The sequence below is a fragment of the Meriones unguiculatus genome, chromosome 8, assembly GCF_030254825.1.
Source record: "Meriones unguiculatus strain TT.TT164.6M chromosome 8, Bangor_MerUng_6.1, whole genome shotgun sequence".
Classification (NCBI taxonomy): Eukaryota; Metazoa; Chordata; class Mammalia; order Rodentia; family Muridae; genus Meriones; species Meriones unguiculatus.
Genome location: NC_083356.1, coordinates 3,190,160 through 3,215,501, shown reverse-complemented (window position 1 = coordinate 3,215,501; position 25,342 = coordinate 3,190,160). Strand labels below are relative to the sequence as shown.

Sequence of the window (25,342 nt, the reverse complement as noted above, 5' to 3'; positions counted from 1 at the left end):
ACCTTTAGTGTTTTCAGACAGGGTCTCACTGGCCCTAGGAGGGCCTGGGGCTCTCTGATCCATGTTGGCCTTGAACTTGTGATCCTCCTGCAAACTGGGATTACTGGTGTGAGCCCACAGTTTGGCTTCTTGGCTTCCCACATCAGCAGGATGGTGTTTTCCTGAATCATTATTGCCGGAATCGATCTCCCACTGGTCTTCCTGCTTGGGGGCTGAGGTGGTTCCCTCCTCTGCAGCTCTGCACAGTTTTTGTTGCTTGGATAGGATTTTCTGGAGCCCCTTCATCCCGGGATCACTGCCTGATCACAGCTTCAGACCCAGGCAGGCTCTTTTGATCAGGGTTTGCTCTGTCTAGGAGCTAGAGACCGGTGACTCTTGATTTTATCAGTGGCTTCTCTGAGCACACTAAGTAGATTTTTAAAGACATTTTCTTCTAGCTTCTGAAGTAGCTCATATTTCTTTAGAGGAGGGCCTGACAGCCCGTCTTGGCTTGTCACTTCTTCACACACGATGTAAACGCGGTTCTGCCAGGTCTGCGGAAATGCCTGGCCTTCCCCCATGTTAGCGGCTGTGCCTTCTGGGTTGGCTTGATTTTACTAGATGTTTTAAGGTAGTATTACATACAGAAGTGCACAGGTAACATACCTACAGTTGGAGGAGGGTGAGCTCTGGACACTGTTACATGTGTAATCTAGTTTTAGTATTGAAACTTTAAAAACCATCTCTGTGTTTTCCATAGTTCCTTAAATACATTTTTTATGTTCTTAGATTTAAAACTTTGTTTAACATTTAAGCAATAGAATAAGGGACCAGAGAATTTTGGATTAAGGTACAAACAATCATGTAACTTTTGTTTGCAACTAGTTTTGGCAAACTTGATTTCAGAGACCTTTTTCTGCATCAAATGTTTTTTAGGTACTTCTCTTCAGAATGACAGTGTTGCTGTAAAGTTCATTACTTTTAAAATTCCTTATTTATCTTCTATCACTAACTCAAATTTTCTTTGTCAGCACTGGAAAAACAAGAAAAAAGGACAACAGGAAGCATTCAAAGGACAAGAGATTTACACGGGTGTGGTGGTGTGGCCTTTACTGGGGCGGGGTCTGGGCAGAAGCAGGTGGATCTCTGGGAACAAGGTGACGTGGCTCAGAAAGCTTGTGCTCAGTTTGGTCAGTGGTGATAGCCCTGATGAAATATGGCACTGAGGGCGCTCGTTGTAAGCACCCTTGCCTAAGGCGTTCCCTGGCTCCGGGTGAGGTGCCGGCCCGCAAGCCTGGCAGCCTGACCCTGTCTCCAGGACCCTCGAAACAAGGAAAGAGCCTGCAGCTTGCCCTCTGACCTCACACATGCACGACAGGCACACTCCTCCAGCCACACTCGCACAGTTATGAATAGAGCTGTAAACATTAAGGACCTCTAAGCTGTTGGAACATTTGACTGGGTCGTCTTTAAAGGCGTGCACACTCTGATAAGTGTCACCTACGGTCTCAGCCTCTGGAGTGCTCCTGAAGCGAGACTGGGTGTGTGTTCTTTTAAACACGAGATGGAATGGGCCGCAGATTCCTGACCACTTGTAGTCCAGTTCACAGAGAGAACTTGCTTGAATACAAGCACATGTGAGCAGCTTTGCACTCGGGCTTATGACAGCCTAACCCTTGGCTGTGCAGGCCGACAGGCCCTCGCACTTGTCTCCTTGCAGCAACATGCACTGTGCTCGTGACAACAGTTTGGCCGCTGTGCCAAGCAGGCTCAGGAAAGTCAAGTTTCAGTTAGGTGGATGGAGGAAGTGTGACGCCACAGCTCAGGCTTAGAATGGCCCAGGGGATGCCGGAGTGAAACTGAGGCCGAGGCAGAAAATGCTTAGTGTCCCAAGCCATTCCTCAGCGAGTATTTCCTTTCTGGGAAAGTGTTCGTGTTTTACCACACAAACGCGCCTCTGTGCCCTGCTGTGGAAATGCTGAAAATGTGGTGGGTCCTGATGTGCATGGCGTTGAGACTCAGAGCCAGACTGAAGTCTGCATCCTTGTGTGAGAAGAACTGCTGGCCTCCAGGCCGGAGGCCTTGGCCATGAAAACCTGTGCTGCCGCCCGCCTTCCACCCTGCACATCCGGGGCCTGGTCCGAGGTTGCCACAGCTGCTGCAGATAATCCATCCTATCAGGAAGGATGTCTGTTCTGCCTCACGGTGGCATCCACCGTCCTCAGAACCTCTCAGTCTGGAGGGTGTGTGAGCACACTGTCATGTGATGCCCGCACACTCTCCTGTGACAACTACACACTGTCTGACACCTTTCCAGAGCTGGGACTTCCTGAAATCTGACTCCCTTTGCTCTTGCATCTGTACCTCACAAAGGAAAGTGTCACACGGGTGAGGGCAGAGCTCGTGAGCTGTGGCCATCGCTACCCTTGCCTCAGGATTTCCAACACGCTTGCTCCCCGTCTTTATCCCCGGGTGGATGTGTGTTTCAGAGCTAGGTTTCCAAGTTGCTGCTCTCTGAAGCCTGTCAGTGTTGCTCAGACCTGAGCGGTGTGCAGCCTCTGCTGTGCTCGTCTGTGGGAGGTGTGCAGGGGGACTTGGGGGACTGCCTCAGATCCCCGTCTGTGGACCTGAGCCCCAGCCACCCCTGGCAGCCTTGACAACAGCAGCATCTTGTTTGGTGTGCCCGCGTGTTAAGTCCTGTCTGGGCTTCACGGCGCTGCACACGTTCACCAGCAAAGCCGAACAGGTGCTGGGAGGCCCCAGAGCTTGAATCACACCTATGACGACACTCTTCCTGGCTTTGGCTGACAAAGAGAAAGAACCACAATAGCCTCAACAAATAGCCTGGGCTGCTTCTGGTGGTGATGATTGTGGTTTAATGGTTTCAGCGCTCTCGCCTCCACTAAGATTGCTAAGGTGAAGGCTGTGTAGCCCTGTGTTCCCCTCACCACGTGCTTAATGATAAAGAGAAAGAGGAAGAAAGTGCACACCCCCTAATCCCAGGACCTAACTGTAACCATCAATTCTGCATTCCTCCAGCTGCTTCTCCGCTTAGGGACAACGGCGGCCGGCGGACTCTGGGATCAGCTCCTCCTGGCCTTTGGCTGAGAGCAGCTTGGAAATGTGCATAGTTAGGGAGGCGGTGCCCGGAGGACCTGCGGGCCAAGGCTAGAACAGAGTCGGCAGCTGTCCATGCTGAGATGGCGCCTCAGCAAAGCAGCCAGTAAACACACACAAGAGCAGGACAAGCAGGGAAAAGGCCTTCAGGTTTGCTTGTGCCTTGTGTAGTTTTTGAGACAGTGTCTTTTGGGCCTGACTAGCCTGGACTGGAGGTATAGAGGTGTGGCTCCCTGATGCATGAGCTGAGAACTGAGCTGGGGTCCTCTGAAAGAGCAGCCAGGGCTCTTACCTGGCCTCCTTTCCAGACCTCAGAACACTTTTTTAAAGTTCGTAAAACTGAGTTCAGTAGTTCAGTGAATCTACGTTGCCCTTTTTACAAAAGGAACGAGCCTTGGAGCTGCCATGGTGGTCAGGAAGGAAACATTGTCGGGGATGCAGCCAAGGGTGTAGTCCCCTCTGTCTAAGATCCCCACACCGCATAAAACTGCCTGTGCTGGTATACAGCTGGAGGTGGGCCAGGAAGCCTATTCAAGTCATCCTCAGCTGTACAGTGAGTTGGGAGTCCAGCCTGGGCTACTTGAGATAGCCAAGGAGAAGGCACACATCTCCATTATCTCAGTGTCCCTTCCCAGCAAGCATGTCTGTGAGCAGTAGGCCCAGACTCGGGGTGCACAGGCTCTACCCATTTTTGCCTTTACGTGCGTAAATGGCATCTCAGGAATGTTTTCTTTTGTTTCTGGCTTCCCGAGCAGGGCGAGTGTTCTGTTTGGTGCGTTGGTGCAGAGTGCTTTCTTTTTCGTGTTCACAGTACTTAGGTTTAGAGCTGTGCTAACTTGTTCGTCCACTTGCTGATGGGCACGAGCTCTGTGTGCAGCTCTGACTCAGGACCGTTCTTGTCTGTCTTGGTGCCCGTATGCTGGCTACGGCCAGTGGTGGAGTTGTTTGTCTCAGGGTAGATGTAGTTTTATTTAATTTTAGTTTTCAGTGTTTGTTTTTGAAGTGTTTTGTTGTTGTTTTTGTGAACTGGTTTCTTTCTGTAGTCCTGGCTGTCCTAGGCCCTTGCTTTATAGACCAGGCTAGCCCATCTTTGCCTCAAGTATTGGGACTAAAGGTGTGCGCCGCCACCCAGGCCTTTTTGAAGTGTTTGTACAAGGTGGACATCCCTAATCTGGAAATCTAAAACCTGAAATGCTTGAGTACTGACATTATGCCACAACTGGAAAATTCCACACCTGGCCCCAGTGTGATAGAGCACAGTCAAAATTCGGAGGACCAAGGTGTGACCCTTCACACTGCCGGTACCTTTAGTTCAGGCGCTGTCTCCAGCTGTGTCCAGCACCACGCACTCACATGGTTCACAGCAGGCACACCCAGGCACACAAAGTAACAAACCTCAAGAAGTGTGTCTCTCAGAGGTCCTCAGTCCGTCCTGGAGTTTCACACTCGGGTCTGGATGGTCTGCCTCTGTGTGTTGGCAGACAGCAGTCCACGTGTGCCATGGCAGACAGCAGTCCACGTGTGCCATTGTGCACATGGAGATCCTGGGTTTTAGTGTCAGTTGTTTTCAGATAAGCCCTGCCTCATCATTGTCCCTTGATCCCTCTTTAGAGATCAAGGGCAGCCTGGTGTGGTGGGCACGCCTGTGAGCCCAGCACTTGGGGGGAGGCAGAGGCAGGTGGAGCTTGTTAATTTGAGGCCAGCCTGGTCTACACAGTGAGTTCCAGGACAGCCAGGGCTACACAGAGAAACCCTGTCTGTAAAAACGATAAAAAACAAAACAAACAAAAAAATAAAAAACAAGGGCTAGAAAGATGGCTTAGCACATAAAGGCTCTTTTTGCCAAGCCTGATAACTCAGAGTCAGTCCCCGGGACTTGAAGGAGAAAACTGATTCCTGATAGTCTTCCTCTGACCTACACACACACACACACACACACACACACACACACTGCACACATATTCACACACATGTACACATAGAGGGATGCTGCAGACACACATACAAGCATGCGTGCACACATGCTTACAAATAAATTAAGCGGCCTCTGACTTGAGTGAGCATCAGCGGGCAGTCTGCAACCAGCCCTCTTCTACCTTGCATTGGTTCCAAGGATTGGACCACTAGACCAAGGCTGGCATGCCTGCATCTTCAGGCCGCAAGCACCGTTACCTGCATGGTATCCGAGTTCAAATTCTGTTCATTCCTAAGCTGCCAAGTTCAGGCCAGGAGTCGGGGCAGGATGGGTGGAGTTGCTAGGCCTTCCCACAGAGCTTCAAGTAGTCTCTGCAGCAGAGCAAAGCCATGCACTCACTGCTCCACGGGGCTGCAGAGTGATGTGCCAAGGGGCATGGGACAAGTCCCACTGGAACCCACTCACCTCAGCCAAAGAGGAAGACAAAGCAGCTGGTCCTGATGAAGCTGACAAGCTAGGGTCAGATGGAAGGGGAGGGTGGGATTGGGAGGAGGTGAGGGAGGGGCCGCAGCTGGTACACAAATTTAATAAATTATAATAAATGATAAAAATAAAAAAGTTTAAAAAAGAATTTACAGAATAAATGTTTATAATTTTAAATTATTAAAAAGAATGAGTAGTATAGCTGGGCCAGTGGCCCATGCCTGTGATCCCAGCACTCAGGGAGGCAGAGGCAGGTGGATCTCTGTGAGTTTGAGGCCAGCCTGGTCTACAAAATGAGTCCAGGACAGCCAAACCTGTCTCAAAAAACCCTGTCTCGAAAAACAAAACAAACAAGGTAGTGTCTGGAGAGATGGCTCAGTGGTTGTGAGCACTGGCTGTCCTTCCAGAGGACCAGGTTTGATTTCCAGTTCCCACATGGCAGCTCACGACCGTGTAGTCCCGGGCATCCGGCATCTTCGTTTGGCCTGTGTGGGGACCAGGCAGGCACGTGGTGCACACGCACACATGCAGGCAGGACGCCCTCTCTCATAAAAGTATAATTTTAAAAGTGCATGCATTGAGGGTAATCACAGGAGAAACGTTGATCTTAGAGCTGCTGTCCCCCAGTGTTGGGTCTAGAAGAGCCGAGTAGCAAGTTTCTTTCTGCATGTCCCCTGCGGTGACAACTGCAGGCGAGGTATACTGTCTGTGCTTCTGCGAGTTCTTCTCAGACAGAACAGACGCAAGGAAAAACTAGAGAGCAGGTTGGGCTGTCCTTTAACGCGTAAGTGTGTTCTGTGTGTCTGTGAATATTTTTGCAGTTTACACAGACTCCGCAGGCCTGTGGACTGAGTATTTTTAGTTAGTTACAGAGTACATTTATTGGGGCCCCTTTCTCTCCACCGTTGGTGCTGGGAATTGAACCCAAGACCCTGGTATGCTAGGCAGGTACTCTGCCGCTGAGCTGTGGCCCTAGTTTATATTGGAGTCTTTTAACCTGAAGACAAAGAAGTGATTTTTTCTTTTCTCTCCCAGTAAGTTCTCTGAGGACTGAAGTTCTTTAGGCAACCGCAGGGTTTTTTAGTCATTCACAGTTTTACGGTAGTATGTGTGAGCTTTCTGTAGTAGATAGAGGTTACAGCGTGTTCATGTCTTTGAGTTAAAGTTTAAATTTTATGGTAATTAGCTAACTGCATGATCATTGAAACTAAAAATAGAAAGCATTTCAGCAGTGGGGCTCTGCGTGCAGCTGCTCCGGGGTTGGACTGTAAATTTGCATTGCCTTCACTGAACAAGTCAGGGCTGAGAGCTGGCTGCTTTAGAAGTTGGCTAGGCTGATGTGAGCGCTGAGCTTTGTCTTTACCAGGGTGTTGGCACCTGTTCAACTCCTTGGAGCCCTACAGCGCATGTCTTGGGGCTCTTGGGCTCTTTCTCAAGAGCGTGTGTCCATACATAATGAGTGTGCAGTGCCGGAGACTGAGCGAGGTCTCACCTGTGCCAGACAAGTGCTCTGCCACTGACGTGCACCTCAGTCACTGTTCTGAGCAATTTTTATGCTTGATCTTAATGAAGGCCGAGAAACAACCTGAGTAATTTTTAAATGACTGAATGTTATGACTTGTTCCTTTTTTAGAAAGCTCTCAGTGACACAGGCAGTGTTAGATTTTCTAGAAATTTTCCAGTTTGCAAGTTAGATGGGCCTTAAGTCTTCTTCCTTAGCTGGTGGACTGAGGTGAGAGGGTGAGGTGGGTCAGTGGGTAGAGACGCTTGCTGCCAAACCTGTTGGCTTGAGTTTGAACCTTGGGACCTACGTAGCGGAAAGAGAGAACCAACTTCTGCACATTGTCCTCTGACCTTCACACAGGCACACACACCTCCCTAAAAATTTATTTAAAGAAAGAAAGAGGTGTCTAGACACCGAGTTCTGTTTTCAGACCTGATTACCTATCTGTAATGCATGACCGGAAGGGTTTAGAACAGCTCTGGGATGCTTTGTAGCTGCTGGCCTTGAACTTGCTGCTACTCAGCAAGTTTACAGGTGTGTGCCCTGCCTGTTCCTGGCTGCTGCTGCTGCTGTTCCTCCTCCTCCTCTTTTTTTCCCCTTTTCCTCTTAACTCTCCTCCCTCTTTTTGGAGATGGCCTTGTAACTGGCATTTGCTACTTTGTGGGTTCTTCTTTCTTCTACCCTTTTCCACCCTTTTTTCTTCTCTTTCAAACCTCTGACACTAGATTTGAGAGAAAATGGGTTAGAGAGGAAAGGAGAGATCCCCGAATAAAATCAGGGGTCAGAAACGGGTCGTTGTTACTGTTTCGCTAATTCTTGTTAATTAGGGTTGCCAAGTTCCTTGAGGCAAATTCGATCTTCGATGCCAGGATACCTAATTTCTTCTTTTTCTTGTTTCTTTGCTCACGACTACTCAACAAACTGAGACCAACAGCAACCAACAAGCCATCACCCACCAACCTCTCTCTCTCTCTCTCTCTCTCTCTCTCTCTCTCTCTCTCTCTCTCGGAGCCCTAGCATTTACAGTCCTCTGAAGAGAAGTCTACGTGTCACACAGTTGCATAAACTCTCTGCAGCTGGCAGAACCACGCCTCTGCTAGAGGGCGAGGCAGATCACAGTCAGCTGCTGTGGATAGTCCAAAGCAGCCCCTGTCCCCACACCTGGGATTAAAATGAAACCATAGTCTTGTACTATTTCTGTGTTTTTTAAAGGAAAATAAAACTCCAAAACTCTCACTACATACCTGAATTCTGCAGCTGAGACTGGCCTTCCACTTGGTTCTCTTGCCTCTTTAGTGCTGAGGATACAGAGCAATGGCCACCGTGTCTGGCAAAGAAGGAACCCGCTTTCATTTCTGTTGTGCAGTACAGCTTTGAGCAAAATTTGTTGGGTGATTTTTGGGAATTGAGGATTCTGCTGGGTTGTCTTGTTTTAATTTTTGTTTGTTTTCTTTTTCCTTAGACTTGTTTTATTTTTTTATCTTATGTGTATGTGTGTTTTGTCTTCATGTGTGTCTGTGTCCCACACATTCTGCCACTTGAGGTGGTGAGCCTTGTTGTGGGTCCTGGGAATCAAACCTGGGTCCCTTGCAACAAGTGCTCTTATCTGCTGAGCCAACTCTCCAGCTACTTGTTACTTTGTTTTCAAGACAGGGTTTCACTGGGTAGCCCTGGCTGTCCTGGAACTCACTGTGTAGACCAGGCTGGCCTTGAACTCCCAGAGATCCACCTGTCTCCACCTCCTTCCTGAGTTACGTTAGGATTAAAGGCATGTACCACCACCCCGGGCCATTTCTGCTGAGTTTTTGAATGCTTTCTTCATTATTTTCCCCAGTCATCTTCTTCGTGTAACTAGGACCTTCTCAAGTGCATTAAAAAATTCAACTCCTCAGAATATAATTATGAATATTCATGAAAACCAACCTAAAAGAATGTAGATATCATTTATAGCCATTGTTTTATTAATAGCTACATAAAGGTTTCTTGTATAATGAGGCCCTGGGGGCTCTCCTGGGAGCCTGACAGGCTTGTTGTTGTTCTGTATTTTGAGAGAGGATCTTATGCATTCCAGACTGACCTGGAAACCCTTATGTGTAAAGATAACTGTGAACCCCTGACCCTTTGGCCTCTGTGGGGGTTACTGAGTGTGCTACCCCTAGTCCCTGGCAGGCTTTTCTGTATCTCCATTGTTTGTTATTAAGGCCAGGTGTGCTGGGCATACCCACAGTCTTAGAACTTGGAGGCTGAGGTAGGAGGATTATGAGCTTGAGGCCAGCCTGGGCTTAAAAAGTGAGGCTCCATCTCAATAAGGGAGGAAGGGAAGGAGGAAGGGGCCAGGAAGGGATTAGTTTAATCAGAAGGCAGAGAGTAGGCCGGAACTGCCCTGTCGGAGCACAGTTTGTGGGGTTGGTTCTTCCATCATTTAGGATCCAGGGGTGGAACTTGGGTCAGCAGGCTTGGCAGGCAGGAGCCTATTCTTGTTAATTGTTTTGTAGTGTTTTGCCTTCATGTAGGTGTGTGTGCCACCTGTGTACCTGGTGCCCATAGCAAGGGAAGATGCTGGGTCCCTTGGGACTGAGAAGCCATGTGAGTGCAGGAGACTGAGCCTGGATCTTTTGGAAGAGCAGCCAGTATTTCCAGCCATTGAGCCTTCTCTATAGCCCCCTTTGTTTCTTTCTTTCTTTTTTTTTCTTTGTTTGTTTGTTTCTTTTCTTTCTTTCTTTTCTTTTTTTTTTTTTTTTTTTGAGACAGGGTTTCTCTGTGTATCCCTGACTGTCTTGGACTCACTTAGTAGACTAGGCTGTCCTTGAACTCACACAGATCCGCCTTCCTCTGCCTCCTGAGTGATTACATGTGTGTGTTATAACGCCTTTCTTTTTTTTTTTAAACATCATTTAATCTTTAGTTTTAGCCATTTTTTAATTTGTTTCTGTTACTACTCTCCCCTTGCCTTTAAAAAAAGAGGTATAGAAGTAAATAGTTTAAATTCTTAACTTTTATAAAATTTCTTTAATTTTTTTACCCTTTAAAAACATGAGATTTATTTTGGAGATAATGACTTGTGTTCTGTTAATTTTGAAGCTCTCGAGTGGGGCACACATCTCTAGTGTGTTTGCAGAGTTGTCCAGGCCCCAAGTGTGTCAGAGCGAAAGACGTTTCCTCATCTTGTGAGGCCCCACCCTGCTCGCAGCCCATGCTTTGGGCAAGCAGTCAGTTCCTCTGTGCCGTGGCTTTGCTGTCCGCATCGTTCGTGCACAGCGATGCCTGTCTTCTGTGTAGGCCCCTTGGGTCATGTTGGCCACAGGCATCACCAGCAAAGCAGTCATGTAACAAGTTGTGTGTTGTCCCACTGAGCGTTGCAGGGTTTTGGAAATGACGACCTCCCTGTGACTGACACGGAAGTCACAGTGGGTGCCCGTCTCTCTGGTGGTCGAAGGACTTATGAAGAGTGTGGTGGTGCCTGCTGACTGCTGTGGTGGCAGTGTGCGCCTGAACTGAGGCTCAGCAGGGAGTGAGTGTCCAGCCAGCACCTCAGGGCTTCAGGGCACTGGGGCTGAAGCTGGGCATGTGCCTCTCCTCAGAATTTGATTTTAAAACTTCTTAAACTCTTCGTACACGTAGGACAGTGTGTTCATGTAGAAAATGTAAGAGCCATAGGTAAGTCACAGCAAGGTGACAAGCTCCTCGCACACTGAGGTGGCTGCTGGTGGCATTACTTCACATCTTCCCTGCCTACTGTCACAGGCCTGAGCGCCATAGTTGAGGTGACTGAGCCACAGCTTACTATGCTGGCACAGATTGTGACATTCCTTTTGTCTTTGTTTGATTTTATTAGTGGAACATGATTTCACTGTATTCAGTGAATACAGGCCAGGCTTACCCCAAACTCAAAATCCTCCTGCCTCAGCCTCCTGTGACAGGGAAGGTCCTGCTCTCCTGGTGCTAAGTGTCTTTCAGAGCTAGCTGATTTTTTTCTCTCAGCTCCCTTGCAGCACTTTGCACACATTCTCGGCTGCTTTCTGCGTTGGGTTCTGTGAGCTCATGGGGCAGTGCTGGCCCAGTATTTGTCTTTCTCCTTGAGGAGATGGCACCTGCCATGTGTTCCGTGCTGTCAGGCTTGCTCACTGTGGGAGCCAAATCCTGCCTTCTTTACTGTGTACCAATAAGCTCGGAAGCATCCTTTAGCAGCATATTATGGTTTAGTGCCAAGCGTGTTCTTTTTGTGGGTGTTGGTTCTTACAGCAGGGTTAGCATGGAGGGCAGTGCTGGACTGCCCACAGAGGCTTGCGCTGAGTTGATTCATGTGCCCTACAGGCCCAAGCTGTTCTGCTCTCTCCCTTCCCTTCCGAGATCTTCAGAGGTTTGTTTCACACATTAGCTGATAGTTTAAAATATGTTTTGTGGTCATTTCTCCATACTGTGTCATTCAGCCGAAGTGTATACACGGAGTGAACCCACAACACAGAACCCGTCCTGAGTGCCTGCAACCCCGAGCCCATGGGCCTCTTTCCAGCAACTTGTGTCTCGATGGGTCCTCTGGATGAGCAGCCAGTACACTTTAACTTGCTCAGCCTTCTTTCCAGCCCCCAGCATTCTTCCTTACAGGCTCATTTGTCTCATTCTTCTGTCTGTCTATTGAGGCTAGCCTGGTCTTCATGGCAGGTTCCAGGACTGCCAGAGTTACACACATAAATGTTATTTGTTTTTATAAAACTGTGTGTTTCTTAGTTTTTCTCTTAATCCAGCTATCAGACAAATAATTGAGATTCTTATATTTGTTTAATAAGCTTCACAACACAATAACTGAGCAGTTGTTACTCTGTTTTTAACCCTCTAAGCTAATCTGGTCTCCTCCCACTGGCAACCCAGGATTGCTTGCACTTTGTAGCTTTCCTGCTCCAACTCCTTCTCCTTATCTCTCTTTGACCTCTCCCATGGCTGAATTCTCTACTTCCTCCCTTAACTCTTCCTCCCCTGGCTGGCAGGAAGTCCAGCCCTACTCTGTTCCCTGCTTAGCAACTGGCTGTAAGCTGTTTTATTGGCATATCAGGGATAGTTGGGGAGCAGTATTTACACAACAGTGAGATAGGAGATTCTCAGAACAAGGCTTGTAACCAGATATGGGAGGGGGGGTTATAGAAATCAGCATTTGAACTACACAATAATCTTATGTCTACAGAGCAACCCTGCCTTGAAATGAAATAAAAAGACCTTTTTATTTAGCTTAGGCTGGTATTGAACTCACATTCTCCTGCCTATCCTTTAAAGTGCTGAAGTCTGGTTGTGCACTACCACACCACGGTTTAGTCTAGAAAACACTGCTACTTCCTCTTTGGTGAGGCTGGCTTACTTTCTTGTGAGCGTTTCCATCTCATGGTTAGGTCTTGACTCCTCTTTGAGCTAATTTACATCCGCACGTTCTTGTGGATATCTGATTTTCCCAGCACTGTGGGTCAAAGACCCTCCACCAAATGGTGGTTCATCTTTTCGCGAGCCTTTTGAAAACTCACTTTGGTGTGTGGTTACAGAAGTCTCCTGCCCCTGTAGGAAAGGATTGTGGAGGGGAATTGCGCTTGCTTTGCGCACTCCTGTGTGCGGCCCCTGAGCATGGCCTGGCCCTTCGCCCCCTCACTTCCTCCTCACTTAGTGAGTGAGCGCATGAACAATGCTGTGTGTAACAGGCAATCTGCATGTTACAGATGTGTTTGAGAACTGCTGCAGGGTATGCGGGAGGAAGGGCTGAATTAAAGACTGACCCAAATGGTTTTTTTATTCTTGTAGCCTATATAAAATGTTTCTTTGAAACAGGATCTGTGGCTAGTTGCCCCCACTCGTTATTTTAATTTAATTTATTGTATAAATTATTTTATGAAATACTATTTTGTGTTTATATACTTAAAATGTTTAGTTTGAGCTGGCTGTGGTGGTGCACACCTTTAATCCCAGCACTCAGGAGGCAGATATGGGAGTTCGAGGTCAGCCTGGTCTACAGAGCGAGTTCCAGGACAGCCAGGGCTACACAGGGAAACCCTGTCTAGAAAAACCAAAACCAAAATTCAGTTTTGTAGGTAGGATATCTACAGGCAGCTATTCCCCTAGCTCTTGCGTCTGTTTCCTGCTCCCTGGAGATTACTGCTTTCAGCGTTCCTGCTTTGGGCTTTACCTTTAAGTGGCATGTGTGTATTTCTTCTGGGTCCTCGGCTCTTTCACATTTTTCGTTCCTCTTCCTCTCCATATAACTGTAGTTTTGAGTAGATGTTAGATTGATATTCAGTATTCATATTATTATGATTGTAAATGCTATTTACAGCTAAGTTCCATGGTGCACCATGATTTTTCCCCTTAAATATGTTTCCTGGGGATTGTTAGGTTTACTTTCCGTATCACTCATGGATGTGTGTCCAGACTCTTCCCTTTGCATGGCTCTTCCTGTGTGAACGTCATACTGGGGCTTTGTTCAGTTTTTTCTTGTTTTGGTTTTACAAGACAGGGTTTCTCTGTGTAGCCCCGGCTGTCCTGGACTCACTTTGTAGAACAGGCTGGCCTTGAACTCAGATCCGTCTGCCTCTGCCTCCTGAGTGCTGGGATTAAAGGCTTGGCTCTTCAGGTTTACCATCCTGGATCCACCTCTCCTGGAGGCTGAGGTGGCCACCACTGGGTGGGCGGCACAGCAGCAGCACCACTCGAGTCTCTCCGGTTTCCAGAGATCTCCCGTGTCCACTCAGCATCTTCACCTGCAACTTTGCCTGGTCACATCAGCATGGAGCCTCCTCTGTGAAAGGTGTCCGCCCCTGTCTGTGTTTTCAGTACACGGGCCAGGGACTCTCTGTTTGTCTCCTAGAGACCAGCTCTGCTCTGTGTGCCTGAGCAAGGAGGGCTGTTCTCTTGGCTGCGTGGAGGTAGGCGAAGGTCTAGGGTCTGGCTTTTCTTAAATCTCCATTGAGTCTGCTCATTGTAGCCCCATTTGCTGACGGACCTGGCTTTCCCTTCCTGTGGCTTTCTTGGGTCGTCTGGGAGACCTTTATCTCATAATTATCTGCTTTGCACATTTCAGAATTGTGCGGCTTGTGCTTGTGTGTGTGTGTGTGTGTGTGTGTGTGTGTGTTTTCATTCTGAGCATTTACTTTGCCTTGAAGGCCCCAGCTGCCCTTTATCTCCACTCTTCCTCTCAGGCTGGTTTTCTGGTTACCTTTTATAAACTGCTTGTTGCCTCTGGCTTCTAACTTTTATCCTCATTTGTTCTGGCCCCGGTCCTCTTGAGTACCTCCAATTTTCCAGCTCACGGGGCCTCTCACCAGCCTGTGTTGCCCGTGTCCGAGCTTCTCTGGAGCCCCGTGTTCTGCTTCTTGGCGTCTGTCAGAGGACTGCCATGCAGTGGTCTGTGTCTTGCTAGTTTGCCCGGCTGCCTGTGCTCCCCAATACAAAGCACACCCTCCAGGTTGCTGCCGGGCAGCTCTGCTGTGTGCGTAGCTGCTCAGGACAGTCTGTGCTGGCTTCGAGCGGCTGCCTGTGCTCCCCAATACAAAGCACACCCTCCAGGTTGCTGCCGGGCAGCTCTGCTGTTTGAGTAGCTGCTTAGGACAGTCTGTGCTGGCTTCGAGCGTGTTGTGACTTCTCTTCTGGGTGCCACATGGCCAGCACGCCCATCTTTTTACTAACTGCTCTTCAGTTGACATGTCATTTTCTTTGCAGGGTTTTGCCACTATGGAAACAAGTATTTGCTTTAAAAGTAAAATAAACATTGTGAATAGAAGACTAGTCCTTTTATTCAGCCTTAGAAAGGCTGAGGTGGAAAGGTTCTAAATGGTACATATTGTTAAACTTTCTTAATGGCTAAGATTTGGTATTTTGTCATGTGGGACCAGGAATCTCTTCCTACTTTGTAGGACCATAGAGGCCAAGGCAAGAGATTAAGGGAAAGTATTTGGGAAGCCTTTGCTTCTGCAGATGTGCAGGCTGAGGTGTGGGGCTGCTGTCCTCTCCGGCGGGGTCAGTAGGATGAGAACCCCCACAGGGCATGTCGGTCGCTCTCTGTCCATGTGCGCAGCATCTGCACTCTGGATGAGAACCCCCACAGGGCATGTCGGTCGCTCTCTGTCCATGTGCGCAGCATCTGCACTCTGGCCTCTGGCCGTGACATACCTGCGGTGTTGGCTGTGCTGTTCCTGCTGTTTTCAGTGACCAGGGCTTCCTAGATACTGACGTCTGCAAGGAGCGTGCCCGTGGCTGCCAGCCGCAGATCTGTGGCCAGCAGCTTGCCCGAGGGAGGTGCTCCCCGAAGGATCTGTCAGAGTTCATGCAGGGCAAAAGTGGAGTTGAGAAAAGACTCTTAGAAACTCTCCCTTCTTAACGTGGCCAAGAGAAATGTCTTCCTCAGATGAGCAGAAACTGCAGGTTGACATTTTCATATCCCTCCTTCTCTCTACTCCCTGGCATCTGTTCTCTGGCCTTGGGCTCTTGGGAGCAGCCTCCTGCCTCAGGCTCCCAAATGCTACACTACTGTGCCAGGCCACTTGTATTTACTGACGGGCTCGCTGTGTGTCCCTGGCCTACTTCCTGCAGAGAACAGGCTGGCCTTTAGCTCACAGAGATCCTCCTGCCTGTGCCTCTGGACTGCTGGACAGAAGGGGGTAGGTCACACACCAGGCCCAGCTCCAGACTCCGCACCTCCTCTTCTTCTGTTAGATTTTTATTAGTATTTTAGATTTTATTTTATGTGCATGGGTGTTTTATTTGTATGCATCTATACATCCTGTGTGTAGTAGCCATGGAGGCCAGAAGAGTGTATCGGACAGCCTGGACCTGAAGTTACAGATAGCTGCCAAGTGGGTCCTGGAACCAAATGCAGGTCCTCTGGAAGAGCAGCCACTGGGCATCTCCCGAGGCCTCAGGGTTACCTTCTAGAAAAGCAGAAGTGCAGACCGTGTCCAGAATGGAGTACAGCAGGGTTAGAAGGGGCAGAAGGTGTTGGCCAGTCTGTGCCAGCTCTTTCCATCCGCAGCATCATGTGTCACCAGGGCAGTAAACAGGGTGATCACGTGGCTTCCCTCATCTCCCCTCGAGAGACATTTCTTACTAGTCTCCTACTGAGTAAATCATTCACGTTTTTTAAAACTGTAATTTGGAAGTTAATTTTCATAGAAGAGAATGTGATAGTATTAAGTTTAAAAAATTAATGGTGATTTGTCTAAGTAATAATTGATGCTTGAAGAATACTGTTTTAGGGACTAGAGAAATGGCTCAGTGGCTGAGAACATGCATTGTTCTTGTAGAGAGCCGAGTCCCGTCCCCAGCACTCGTGTTAGGTGGCTCACAGCACCAGCTCCAGGGGTGGACGGGATTGTGGCCGTATAGGGCGCATGCATACACACCGCATAGTCCCACGAATGCATGGAAACGGTGACAAATGTTCAAAAACCTTACCCTAGGGGACTGGAGAGGCGGGTTAGGTGCTCTGGCTGCTTTTCCAGGGGACTCGGTTTAATTCCCAGCTCTCAAATGGTAGCTCACAGTCATCTGTAGTTCCAGTTCCAGGGGATCCAACCCCTTTCAGAGCCTCTGTGGGTACTAGAAACGCATACACACACAGGCAAAACACCCCTGTATGTGTAAATAAATCACTTCTGGTGTTCCAGGCCTGAGCCAGGAGTAGAGAAATGAAACAACAACAACAACTTTACCTTGTGCCTGTGGCTTGCTTGGGTTCTTCTCAAGCCTCTGGCAGGATGAAGTCATTTCAGCAGTTTTAGTTGTGTCCACTGTGCTGTTTTGTGAATTGGGGCACAAGGACGAGGCCATTCTTCGGTCAAAGCCAGGAAGTGAAGGTTTTTTTTTCTTTTCCTTTTTGCAGCAGGAAATCCACTGTCCCATGGGCCCCAGTGGACCCTCCTGCATGCCTCGCTATTCTTTTTAGTTCTCTAAGAAATTTGATTGCTGTGTTTAATTCAGAACTTTTGTGGCAGTCAGAGGGGAGAGAGATGGTTCCTTTTTCTTGTTAACAGCAGAGATACACTTTTGTATGTTCGTTTAACACATGGAACTTTGATAAAATATTAATTCTGGGGCTAGCAAGCGGGTAAAAGTGCTTGTCACAAAAACCTGATGACCTGAGTCTAATCCCTGGAATTCACGTAGAAGGAGAGAACTGAGTCCTGGAAATTGTTCTCTGTCTACCACATATATGCCATGGCATGTGGTCTTACATGCACACACAAACACACACCCTACACCATAATAACTAAAACCTAGAATCCTTCCAAATAAGCAGGGGATTGAGCCTTGGTGCACGCCCTCCCTGTGGGTTCTGTGGCCCTCTGTCCCTTTCTCCAGTAAAGGAGCTCCCATCCTCCTGAAATGGACCTGCCGCGTGCAGTGTGGCCTGGAGGCAGGGGCACTGTAGCTTCTTTACCTTCGAGGGTTGAAGTCTGGCTGTCCTGGAACTGGCTCTGAGACCAGGCTGGCCTTAGACTCAGAGGCCTGCTGGGATTAAAGGTGTGTGCCACCACCTGTGACCAAATAAAATAAATACGTATTTCTTTGAAGATTTTACTTTAGCAATACTTTTTTTTTTTTTTTTTAAGATGGTCTCATGTAGTGGACAGGCAGTGAGTGATCCTCCTGCCTCGGCTTCCCAAGTGCTGGGATTGTGGGCATGCTTGTTTTCATTGCTGATCAGCAGTCAGGGGAATGAAGACAACTAGTTCCTTCTTTATTTGCTCATTTAACAATGAGTGTATGAGTGTTTGTGTGTGTGAGAGGGATCAAGTGATGAAGAGCTAGCGGAGCTAGAGAGAGCTAGAGAGAGAGAGCTAAAGAGAGTGAGAGCTAGAGAGAGAGAGAGAGAGAGAGAGAGAGAGAGAGAGAGAGAGAGAGAGAGAGCATGTGCATGTCTCAGCCCATGTGTGCTCTGGGTAGGTGTAGGGGTCAGGACACCTCAGGAATTGGCTCTTCCCCTGTTGAGAGAGGATCTCTTGCCACCTCCCCTGACCAAGAGTAGCTTTTATTCTTTCAGGATCTCTTGTTTCTGCTGTGCATTCTGCAGACACGGCTGCCCTTTAGCTTCCGGCATGGTCATTGGGCTTGTGTGGCAAATGGTTTTCTGCGGAGCTGTCTCACTGGCCCTATTTTTCTGTTTTGTCAGGGAAGAGGGTAGTGAGTCAGGAAGCCCAGTCTGGCCTTGAACTTGGGCTCTTCCCATCGCCTCCCCAGTGCTGGGGTCACAGGGTTACCTTCAAAGCCGCTTTCATTTTTATTTAGACAGTTTTATATTTACTATGAAACAAGTAAGTTTTAAGGTCATTGAATCTCCAAGGAGGAGGAGGAGTGAGCGTCTGTGTGGACGTGTCTGCTCTGCAGTGGTCTCTGCAGTGTGCTGCAGGGCTGTGCTGCAGGGCTGTGCTGCAGGGCTGTGCCCTCGCCCCTGTGTGAGCAGTTCGGTTGGATTTGGTGGCTGGATTCTCTTTCTGCTTCTGAAAATCTAGTCTTAGAAGAGTCTCTAATTCTTCACTTAAGTTGAGAAAGTTTTCAATTTCCCTTTACATGTTCTTTGAAAAGGGCGTCTTTTGTGTCTGGTTGTGTTCCATATGCACATGTGTGGTTCCGTGCGTGTGTGTGTGTGTGTGTGTGTGTGTGTGTGTGTGTATTTGGATATCTCCTGTAATACTGTATCACGGGTGTTGTAGGTGGACTGTTAGCTGGCAGGTTCAAGCATTGTTTTGCAGGGGGCATTGCTGACATAAAGTACACCAACAAATGATTTCTTGTATTACTCCCAGTTGCTTGCAGCCTCTGTTTTAAAGAGGGGCAGCTGATGGGATGACTCCCAGGTAAAAGGCACCCACTGTCCGGTAACCTGAGCGTCATCCCCAGTGGAAGGAGAGAACCAGTTCCCACCAATTGTCCTCTGACCTCCACATATGTGCCGTGGTGCGCTGACGTCCACATACACACACGGATATATGTAGAAACAATTAATGAGGAAATTATTGTTTGTTTTTCACCTAAAAGCAGGTCTTCCTTTGTAGCTCTGAGCTATCCTGGAACTCTGTCATTAGGCTGTCCCTGAACTCACAGAGGTCTGCTTGCATCTACCTCTTGAGTGCGGGGATTAAAGGCGTGCATCATGTTACCTCCCCTGACCAAGATTAGCTTTTTTTTTTATAAAAGATTCCTAGAAGTCTTGACTTCAGTGTCTCAACCAAACTTTTGCTGACTAATTAAGCTGACTACTTAGGAGGTAATGAACTGAAGCAAAATGACTGTGTCCTGGCCTCTGCCTAGAAAGAAGGCAAAGGCAGGAGCCGATGTGTAATGAGAGAAGTTAAAGTGGCTGTGTGCGGAGGTCAGTGCTAACAGGGCGGGGAGAAGCACATGCAGTGCCTGTGTAGGGGAGGGCCCAGGGCAGGATGGGCTGCTGGGACAGGCCTCATAGAGGATGTATTATTGTTTGAACAATTGGCCGGTGGTAGGCAGGAGTCAAAATCTGTGACCTTTGGAATCGAGTCTGTTTTAATTGTTTGTGTAACAAATATCTAGGACTTGGAATTTGTTTAAACATGCATCTCCGTGCTCCAGCTTTCGTTTGAGGTGCCTCTGTGGGGCAGCGTTGAGGACGCTGGCTTGCATGGGTCATGTCATCACAGCTCTGGTAACACCGCCTGGCTAGGTCACGCCTTCAGCACTGAACAGTTTTCAGTTCTGCAGACGGAAACCAAGCCACCCTCAATTGGATGTTTTGTCATCTTCATGTCTTTTTTTTTTTTTTTTCCTAAGCTGAAAAATCTAATTCATTCTGATGTGAAGACATTGTTAGACCCAGCACTGGGGAGGTGGAGGCAGCAGACCTCTGAGTTTGAGGCCAGCCTGGTCTGCAGAGTGAGTCCAGATATTCAGGGATACACAGAGAAACCCTGTCCCAAAAAACCAAAACAACACCACCACCAACAGAAACCCCACAAAACAAAAGCCAACCAACCAAACAAAAAAGACTACAGTTCTTAAACTTCAGCGAGTATGTATTCCTTTTAAAATACTGTGCTTGGGTTGGTGTAATGGCCTCAGCAGGTGAAATTTCTTGCCAGAACCTGGTGGCCTGAGTTCTGTCCTTGGAGTGTGTAGTGGAAAAGAGAGACTGACTTTCAGAAGTTGTCTCTGACAACACACACCCCTGCTTGCTCGTTTTCTTTTAAATAAAAGTTTAAAAATCATGTGTGTATAATGCGACTCTTTTATACGTTAATGTTGTGAAGTTGAGATCTATTTCCTAGAAAAATGCTTTGCAGTAAAAGGAACTGAAAACGTCTGCAGGGGAGAGGGTGGAGGGGGCTGCATCTGTGACTCTGGATGCATGCTGTGTGGGAATAGTTTTGTAAGTCTGAGTCAGCAGACATTTCCTGAGTGCCAAGGGCAGAGACTCCACTCCTCCTGGGTTTGACGGTCAGAGTGCACACAAGGCAGGCTGTGTTTGGTAGACATTAACAGGCACTGCTGACCCTCTGGTCACCTCCCGTCCACCCCTTCTCTCCAGATAATGAGAAGGTCTAATATATCTATCAGCCGTGTAGAATGAAGGTCTGTTACATTAGCTTAAAATGTTGGTCACAGGGTCTCCATTGTGCTAGTGAAATAGAGAGTGACAGCAAACATGTTGCTGTCTTGGTGTTTGTTTCCACAAGTGAATATTCCCAGAGTGCCGCGAGTCTTCTCGAGAGTAGTGAATCAGGCGTGAGCAGCTCCAGGAGATCCTGGAGCTCCAGAGAGTTGGCCCGGCGTCAGACATCGGCTGGGAGGCACTGTTACAGGGATGCTCTTTGGCATTCAGAAGCTGACGGCAGGGACCGTTCTGCACGGAAGTGCTCACAAGGGCTTTGCACATGTGGGAATTACATAGTTAGCATCCTTGTAGGCTTCCAGCGAAGTCTGGTGCAGACTGCTGGCACACCGTGCTGATAAAGTGGACCTCAGCTGCTCACCCGGACTCCGTAGCTCTCTGTCCCTAAGCTGGTGGCTGCTGGAATACCCACCCAAAGGCGAGAAGAAGACAGTAAAAGAGTCCTGTCGCTTGCTTGAGCCCTTCCCAGTCCCATTTCTTTCTGCTGTCTACAGCTCAGCACTGGCTGGGACACTGTGTCATCGCACATGCCCCTTGTGATCTTATCCTTGGTGCACATGTTGGCAACAGTGGCACAGGTGCACGGGAGTCCTGGACAGCTGACAGCTCCACCCATGGAGGAGCTGGTCAGTGGAGTTTTAGTTTCCCTTGGAATCCCCTACTCACAGCTGAGATGGGCAGAGTCACACAGGAGACAGTTCTGGAGAATTTCCTTTCTCCAGAATGTGTGCTTTCCCTTGCTCATTTTGAGAATGGTGCAGCCTAATTTATGGCGGCAGAATTCATTCTTTCAAAATGGCTTCTCAAATGCTTTTAAAGTAACCGAAGATAAATATTTATGTATCATATTTCAGTTTCTGGAGGGTGTTGTGAAGATGTATTTTTCTTATGACTAGAATTGTGGCATGTTTTTCTTGATTGTGTTTAATGATAGTACAAGTTCTTGGAACTTTCCCTAAATCTTGCACACTTTAAAAGTGGATGTAGCATGCAGAGTTAATTTCAGTGTGGAATGCTGGCATTCCTTGTCAGTTTCGTTTTATAACCAGATATGACCAATGGCATTCTGTCTCAGAATACCTTAGAAATGTCCATCTGACAGGGAACTGAGCAGCAAGTGGCACCTGTCAGAGACACCTCCTGGGTAATATTCTCTGCTGAGTGCAGAGTGGACCTCTGTCAGTCCTCTGCAGCTCCTGGAGCAGCTCTGGTGTCATGTTGCTCCTGGACTTGCTGGGGCATGTGATGGTGGCTGCTCTCAGAGGCCGCATGCCCATGCCTGGCTCATCTGCACTGTTCTGCACTGTTTCTCCTGATGATGGTTATGGTGGTGATGATGGTAGTGATGGTGGTGATGATGGTAGTGATGGTGGTGATGATAGTAGTGATGGTGGTGATGCTGGTGATGATGATGACGACGACGATGATGGTGGTGATGATGGTAGTGATAATGGTGATGATGGTGGCGGTGATGGTGGTAGTGATAATGGTGATGATGACGATGATGATGATGATGGTGGCGATGGTGGTAGTGATGGTGGTGATGATGATGACGATGATGATGATGACGGTGGTGATGGTGGTAGTGATGGTGGTGATGATGATGACGATGATGATGATGATGGTGGTGATGATGATGATGACGATGATGATGGTGGTGATGGTGATGATGATGGTCACAGTAAAGGAAGCCATTCAGTGTTAGAGCTTAGCATTCTAACTGAACTGTGTGATTGGTAGAGCGTCCCCTGACCAAGCTGTGCAGGTTTGGGAGTGTAAGTTGTATAAAGCCTCAACCTGACTCCAGCACACAACTCACACATGAGGTGGCATACCTGTGCATTTTCCCATGTGGCCAGCCAGATCAGCCTCTTTCCTCTCTAGGCTAGGGCCATGGAAGCTTCAGAGGAATACCAGAGATGTCGCAGCTGGCAGGCCTAGATTCTTGGGAGAAAACGTTAAGAAGCCAGTGAGGAATGAATGACCCTTCTTGCAGGAGCTTCCTTCTGCCATGCATGGTCTGTGAGGGGCAGGCTGGTCCTGAAGTAGCAAATGGCAGTGCAAGTAGAACAAGGAACAAACCTTGTTTGGGGAAGAACTGCTGGCCTCTTGGAATTATAGCAAGCATTTGTTTATGGGGTGGTGGGAGCTGTTGGTCTCTCAGTCATTTTCTCCACCCTTCTAAAACGTGTGATTTAGTGTTAGTTCCAGAACGGTGAGGCAGGGTTTATACTTTGATTTCTGCTGCCCCTTAACATTTCACAATATGCCTCCCCTTCTCTCCTCCCCTGCCCTTCTCTTCCATCCTGTCTTCTCTTCTCAAGACAAGAGCTCATTATGTAGCCCAGGCTAGCCTCAAAATTACAGCCTCGGAGTCCAGGGGTCACCGGTGTTCACTCCCGCGCTTCCCTGGTGGGCAGGGTCTGGGTACACAGCTCCTGATCCTGCTGCACTCACGACTCCTGCCCCGTCCTCTTGGGCTGAAGTGAAGGTCCCGCCCCGCCAGCCTGGCCCTTCCTCGCCTAGTGGTGCCTTCCCTGATGGTGCCCCATTAACACTTGTATCCTGGGCTCACAGGTGGCAGCTGAGTTGCTACCTGTCATGAGTCTCACACCCGCCGCAGTCTGGAGCCCTCTGCTGAAACCCGACACTGTGTTTAGCCGTTCCGCCCACGCCATCAGGAACCAGGGTCATTGCTGTACCCACTCTCTCAGCAGCAGGCGCTCAGAGGCCTTGCCTTTTTATTTTCACAATCTCTGTGTGCAACACCCACAGCCAGAAATCTGAGCGTCCCCTCAGGTTGCACCTCCCTCCTGTCCCTGGCCTCTTAGGTAAGGATCAGTGAGGCACAGCTGTGGATTTGGAGCTGGCTGGTAGCCACAGGAGCCCTGATGCCTAAGCCAAGTTGGCTTTTCCATTTTTAATGATGAAGACAGACATGTGTTGGATAAGGACCACGTGTGGGTCTTCAAAGCCCTATGTGTCTTGTCTGACCCTTTATAGAGAGAGTGGCTCGCCCTGTCAGTTTTCAGAGCGTCACTGTGTCGTCCCTTCCACCCCACTGCCCGTGTGTGCCCTTAGGACAGCTTGACTCCCCGCACTGCTGCCAGGCTTCCTGCAGCACGTAGGTGTGAGCACAGCCCTGCGCCTATCTGGCCTTCTCTGTGCGCAGTAGCCGCCTTATCTGTTAGGACTAGTTTAGCTGTCACCTTTTTTTCCTGTGGCGTTCACGTCCTTCCCCCATGTGGACAGTCCAGACAGGGCTGCGAGAACTCTCTTCCTGTTGAGTCGTGTTTCTGTGCTGCAGATGGGAGAGCAAGTCCACGTCCCTTTCTCTCTTGTCGCTGGCACCCTGCTTGGTGTTCTGGATGGAGGATTCCAAGGAGTTGGTCTTCGTAATGAGTGCTTTGAGCGCAACAACCCATTTGCTTGCTTTTTGCTTTGAGACTCACTAGATATCCTGTGTCGACTCAGAACTTGCCTGTAGACCATGTTGGTCCTGAACTCAGAGTCAGATGATAATGGGACTATAAGAAATAACATAGATGGCTGAGGCTGGCTCAGTGGCTGAGTGCGGCCTCTCGCAGAGGACCTGGCTCTGGCTCCCAGCACTGCACGCTGCTGCCTGCCTGCAGCTGGCCATAGGCGCCAGGCAGACGTGTGGTGCACACAGAAGGAGCCTGGCTACCTTTAGCCTCCTTTCCCAGAGTTGCAAAAGCATCCGAAGGCTGGTGTTGACAGAGTCCCTCCTGTCCTCTCAGGACCACACGCCCCCTCTGCTCCCACCTCAGGGCCCTGGGGGCTGCTAACCTGTGCTAGCCAGACTTGCTCTTCATGTCTGTAGTTTTATCACATGAAGAATGTAGTTGAGGTGGAATCACAAAATTTGTAAGCTATACGGACTAAATGTTTATCAGAATCTCTGTAGCTCCTTAGGTGTCAGGTTTTTTTGTTGTTGTTGTTTTGTTTTGGTTTTTTTTTTTTTTTTGGCTATTGAATGATCACACCCTTTTAACAATGAAACAGTCTGTGTGCATCATTTCAGTTTCTTTAAAGCCTACTTAATTTTTAGGTTTCCCTTTCTTGTTTATAAAAGTGACTTTCTAATATTATCATTATTGTTACTACATAGTTTTTGGTTCTGGAGAGTGAACGCTGAGAACCCCTCATGCTAGGCAAGCACCCCCCCTTGTTATGGAGGCTGGAAGAGCCTTTGAATTTTTTTTTTTGTGGATTATGTGCCTATTATACTGAAATATATTTTTGTATGTTTATTGATTTAATTTTAAGTAATAAGACCATTATCTAAGGAATATATTTCATGTGAAATAGCTATATTTTCTTTTAAAAATGAAAAAAAAAAAGCACTGTTTTCCTTGTTTCTGGATTTCTTTAATGCCTTGAGTCTCATGTTTACGTCTACACTTAGCCTGCTATGAATGGCCTCAGTTGAGATATTTAAAGACAGCCTGGCTATGCAGCTGTATCATTAGAAAGGTTGGAAGTCAACCAGGCTTGGTGGTACACGCCTGTAATCCCAGCACTCAGGAGGTAGCCTGGTCTACAAAGTGACTCTAGAACAGTCAAAGCTACACAGAGAAACCTGTCTCAAGAAAACCAAAAACATCAGCAACAAAACAAAGAGAGAGAGAGAGAGAGAAAGAAAGAGAGAGAGAGGTTGGAAGTCCTTGCTATTCTTCTCAGATAACTGAGAACAGTCTTTCCTGATACTGAG

The 25,342-nt window shown here is 48.3% G+C and overlaps 1 protein-coding gene across 6 annotated transcripts in view; it reads left to right on the top strand.

Annotated features, from left to right (window-relative positions):
* The window catches only part of Dip2b (disco interacting protein 2 homolog B), a 160,455-nt gene that overhangs the window by 16,006 nt on the left and 119,107 nt on the right, over positions 1 to 25,342 (top strand). The gene's annotated exons all lie outside the window — the stretch shown is intronic.